The following is a 6000-nucleotide window of genomic DNA, read 5'->3' as shown; positions in this document are numbered from 1 at the left end:
CTAATTATCTATTTCTCCATTTTATAGGAAGCCAATACTGGAATATTTAAGTTGAAATGTTCTGCCTAGAAACCTATTTAATAGAAGCCTGATTTTCTATAGAAAATATTTCTTATTGTTATGAACCACATTCCAAATGTCCAAGTATAGAGCTGTTGAATAGTTTCACAACAATTCAATTTCAGTATTTAAATGCATTTCCAGCAGAAAGAAAAAGAACCCCATTTTACAACAAAAATTTGCATGAACTCTTAGAAATATTAAATTCTTGCAGATACTTTCTTGAGTGTTCACCTTTTTTTTAGCATTCAATTTCAAGCAACATTTTTGTTATAATGGAAAATAAGCAAGAATTGTTTGAGGCATCAAGTAAGGTCAGATTACAACTTAGGCTTTGGGTCTCTCAGAAGGATTTACTCTGGGATATTTCTTGACTCTCCACTCATCTTAAACCAAATACATCTAAATTAACATAGATGAGCTCTAGGGGAAAAAAAGAAAATATTATATAGGACCTTCTAAGCTGGTAGTGAAGTATCTTCAGTGTCATGTATGGTTTCCCAAAATAATGATATATTGACTTTGGCTTTAAGGACATGGGGTACAAGTGAAGAAATGACACTTTAATATGCATGAACTACCTTTATGAACCACTCCATTTGTTAAAAGTCCCTTCTAAGTACACTTAGCCATTTAAATTCATAAAAATCAAATATTCAGAGTGATATAGATAAGATTTTCAGGTCCTAATTCAAAATGAAAATATCAGGTGCCTTGTTCAAAAAGTGAAAGAAGCTTCAGACAGTGACAGTAGTGCTTCAGGCCCTTCTGAGCACCGCATCACACCCATGAATTTGGCCCCAGTGCCAGACAATCTAACTATTGCAAAACTAAAATCTTATTCAGTAAGAGAAGGAGGAAAGGATGGCTATTGTCTTTGTTTGATAAATGGGTAAACTGAAGCACAGAGGTATCTAGTAATTTGTCTAGTGTTATACAACTAGTAAGTGCTAGGCAAGAATTCAAAGTCAGGGAGCAACTCCAAGACCGTTCGCTTCACCTAACACTGACTTCCTCCACTCTGCCTCAATTCTCTGCCCTGCTAACAAAATCAAACCCCCATGCCTTCACCAATCCTCACACCAATCTCAAAGCTATTTTTGTTTGTCCAGAGTTTAAGGAACTCACCCAAGACCAGGAAATTACTGAGTGTACAGCTGGGATACAAAATGAGACCCTGGTTTTCCAGAGCTTGCATCTTCATCCCCACACCAGAGTTCAGACACTGACTCACCATTTCCCCCACCCTGGGTAAACACTTTACTTTTGTTTTTTTTTTGGTTCTTTTTAGTTATACATAACATTAAGATTCATTTTGGTGTACTTATAAAAGTATGGAATATAATTTGTTCTAATTCAGTCCTCAGTACTTCACCTGTCCCTTCCCTCCTTCTTCCCCCTATTCTCTTCCTTCTGCTCTGCTGGCCTTTGATGTATTTGGTAGAGTTTCTTTTTTTTTTTTTTTTTCCTTGATTTAATGCCCTGCAGGTATACATGATGGTGAGATTCACTATGGTATAATAATATCTGTACAGAAGAAAGTTAGGTCAGATTCATTCCCTATTCCCTATTCCTGTCTCTCCCTATCCCATTCCTCCTTCCTTCCCTTCTTCCTCTTTGTCTACTCCACAGATCTTTTCTTCTATTCTATTTTTAAACCACCCCTATTTTGGATAAGCTTCTTCATATCAGAGAAAACTCTAAATCTGTGGTTTTGGGGGACTGGCTTATTTAACTTAGCATGATAGCCCCCAGTGCCATTCATTTACTTGCAAATGCCATAATGTCATTCTTTTTTATGACTGAGTAATACTCCAATGTGTATATAAACCACATTTTCTTTGTCCATTCATTGGTTTAAGGGCACCTAGGTTGACTCTATAGTATAGCTATTGTGAATGGAGCTGCTATGAACAGCGTGGCTGTGTCACTGTAGTACGTTGATTTTAAATTATTTGAATATATACCAAGGAGTGGGATAGTTGGGTCACATGGTGGTTTCTTTCCTAGTTTTTTAAGAATCTTCATATTGCTTTCCAGAGTGACTGTACTAATTTGCAGCCTCACCAACAATGTATGAGTATACCTTTTTCCCCAGATCCTCACCAACATTTACTGTTACTTCCTCAATAAGACTCATAAAGTACAAGAAATAAAATAAAATAAATCAATAAGTGGGATGGCATCAAATTAAAAAAATTACTTCACAGGAAAGGAAACAAGAAAATGAAGAGAAAACCTATAAAATGGAAGAAAAACTTTGCCACCTACTCCTCAGATAAGGCTTTAATATCCAGGATATACAAAGAACTCAAAAAAATTAATGCCCCCAAATCCAAATAACCCAATTATTAAATGACAATAAGAACTAAACAGAAATAAACTCAAAAGAAGAAATACAAATGGTCACCAAATGTATGAAAAAAAATGTTTAACATCTCAAGCAATTATGGAAATGCAAATTAAAACTACATTGAGATTTCATCTCACTACAGTCAGAATGGCAGTTATCAAGAGTAAAAGTAACATTAAACTGGCTCTTCTTTTGTTTTTCAGAATATGTAAAGCATTCACTTATTCAACAAATACTTATTGAGTCCTTGGCTTATTGTAGTTGCATGTACTCTGGGCTAGTGGAGGAAAAAACCAAGAGACAAGTAAAAAGTTAAAAAGGTAATGTAATTTCAGTTGATAAAGAGTATAAAAGAGCAAACAATTTTTTGAAGAAGGACAGGATAAAGTGATTAAAGTAATTTCTAAGAAGACATTTGAGCAGACATCTGAAAAACAAGGAAAGCAATAGCAAGAACATTTCAGATTATAAACAGAACAAACATTACTCATGAAAATGAGATGGGGAGGAGATCCAGACAGCAGAGTACAGTGATCAGAGAGAACCTGGTAGAAAATGAGTTCCAGAGGGCAGGCCAGGGCTCCATCAGGAAGAGCCTTAAAGGTCTTGGTAAAAGCATGGGGTTTTATTCCAAGTGAAGTTTACTTTAAATCTAGGAAGGTCTTGCACAGGTGAGTAACATGATTAAGTTATGTTTTAAAATAATACACCTGACTACCGTGAGAGGAATGAATTGTACTGGGTAAAGAGTGGATACATACAGACCAAAGAGAAGGCAGAGTAGGAGTAGGGTAAGAAATGATAGTGGGGTCTAAAGAAAGAAATTGAAGAAGACCTAAGAAGTTGGAAAGATTTCCCATGCTCTTGGATAGGCAGAATTAATATTGTCAAAATGACCATACTACCAAAAGCGCTATACAGATTTAATGCAATTCCTATTAAAATTCTGATGACATTCTTTGTAGAAATAGAAAAAAGCAGTCATGAAATTCATTTGGAAAAATAAGAGACCCAGAATAGCCAAGGCAATCCTTAATGAGAAAAGTTGAAGGAGGAGGCATCACAATGGCAGACATTAAATTATATTACAGAGCTATAATAACAAAAAAAGCATGGTATTGGCACCAAAACAGACATGAAGACCAATGGAACAGATAGAAGACACAGAGCCAAACCCACATAAATACAGTTGTCTCATACTAAACAAAGGTGCCATGAACATACATTGGATAAAAGAGAGCCTCTTCAACAAATGGTACTGGGAAAACTAGAAATCCATATTTAGCAGAGTAAAATTGAACCCCTCTCTCTTACCCTGCACAAAACTCAAAGTAGACGTAGGCATTAAACCAGAGACCCTGTGCCTATTAGAAGAAAATGTAGGGCCAAATTTTCATTATGTAGGCTTAAGAACCAACTTCCTCAACAAGACCCCTAAAGTGCAAGAAGTAAAATGAAGAATCAATAAATTGGACAGTATCAAACTAAAAAGTTTCTTTATAGCATAGGAAATAATCATGAAGAGAGAGTCAATGGAATGGGAGAAAATTTTTGCCACCTGCATCCCAGATAGAGCATTAGTCTCCAGGATACATAAAGAACTCAAAAAACTACCAAAAAAAAAAAAAAAAAAAAACCCAATCAATAAATGGACAAAGGAACTGAACAGGCACTTCACAGAGGAAGGAATATGAATGGTCAACAAATACATGAAGAAAATGTTCAACATCTCTAGCAATTAAAGAAATGCAAATTAAAACTACACTGATGGCTGGGGTTGTAGCTCAGTGGTAAGAATGCTTGCCTAACACGTGTGAGGCACAGGGTACAATCCTCAGCACCACATAAAAACAAATAAAATAAATGTCAAATTATAAGAACAAAAAACTACACTGATTCCATCTCACTTCAATCAGAATGGCAATTATCAAGAATACAAGGAATGATAAATGTTGGTGAGGATGTGGGGGAAAAAGTACACTCATACATTGCTATAGGACTGCAAATGAGGCAACCACTCTGGAAAATTGTATGGACATTGCTCAGAAAACTTGGAATGGAACCACCATTTGACCCAGTTATCCCACTCCTCAGCATATACCCAAAGGACTTAAAATCAGCATACTATAGTGACAGGCCACATCAATGCCCATAGCAGCTCAACTAATAATAGCTAATCTACGGAACCAACCTAGGTGCCCTTCAACAAATGAATGGAGAAAGAAAATGTAGTACATATATACAATGGAATATTACTCAGTCATAAAGAAGAATGACTTTATGATTTTCCTAGTAAATGGATGGAACTAGAGACGATCATGCTATGTGAAATAAGTCAATCCCCAAAAACCAAAGGTCAAATGTTCTCTATGATAGGTGGAAGCTGACACACCATAAGTGGGTGAGGGAAGAATAGAAGTTCATTGGATTAGACAAAGGGGAATGAAGGGAAGAGTTGGGGAATGGGAATAGGAAAGACAGTAGAATTAATTGGAAATAACTTTCCTACATTCATATAAGAATAAATGACCAGTGTAATGCCACATCATGTACAACCACAAGAATGGGATTCTAATTAGAATGAGTTATACTCCATATATGTAGACTATGTCCAAATACACTCTACTGTCATGTATATCTAAAAAGAAAAAATAAAAATAAATAAATATAAATATTTTTTAAATCATGGTGATGTGAACCAGGATGGAAGCTCTAGATATGATGAGAAGTGATTGGATTCAGAATATGTACTCAAATTTAGATTAAAATATATACTATTGATTTGGTCTTAATATTTGTGTCCCCTCAAAATTCATGTATGAAAACCCCCTGAAAATTCATGTATGGATAGTATGAGGAGGTGAGGTCACTGGAAGGTGACTAGGTCTGAGTGTGAAGTGCCTACAAACAGGATTAGTGCCCTTGTGAAAGAGACCCCAGAGAGCTAACTTGTCCCTGCTACCACATGAGGACATAGAGAAGGTGCCTTCTATGAACCAAATACCAGAACAGTTGGCACTTGATGTTGGATTTCCCGCCACCAGAGCTGTGTGCAGTAAGTTTCTGTTGTTTGTAAGCTACTCAGTCTATGGTATTTTCTTATAGCAACCCAAATGGTCTAAGGCACTACATTACAGATACCATGATAAGTATTTAACATGTAATGATTCACTTGATAATACAACAACTGTAAGAGGTAGGCACTATGATGACTCCCATTTTAGACATGAGGAAATATGGTAAAGAGTAGCTAAATAACTTGTTAAATATTGCAGTCTGTTACAAGATGAAGTCCAGGGATTTCACCCAGGGAGTCTGGCTGTAGAGCACCAATCTCTAAACCATTACCTGTTGCTATAGAATCTACAGGATCTGCAAATCTAGATGCCACTTTAATCACAGTGACTTCCTTTTGGTTTCTCAAGTATTCTATGTTCTTTACTTACTATTAACTTTTATATAAGTCTGTTTTCATTTACTAAACTACACTCACCCACCCCCATGATACTGGGGATTGAAGCCAGGGCCTCAAGTGTGCTAGACAAGTACTCTACCTCTGAACTACCCTCACTCTGCACCCAAGTCTT

Source organism: Sciurus carolinensis, chromosome 6 (assembly GCF_902686445.1).
Source record: "Sciurus carolinensis chromosome 6, mSciCar1.2, whole genome shotgun sequence".
NCBI lineage: Eukaryota > Metazoa > Chordata > Mammalia > Rodentia > Sciuridae > Sciurus > Sciurus carolinensis.
The sequence above is the reverse complement of the archived record's forward strand: the minus strand, read 5'-3'. Positions refer to the sequence as shown.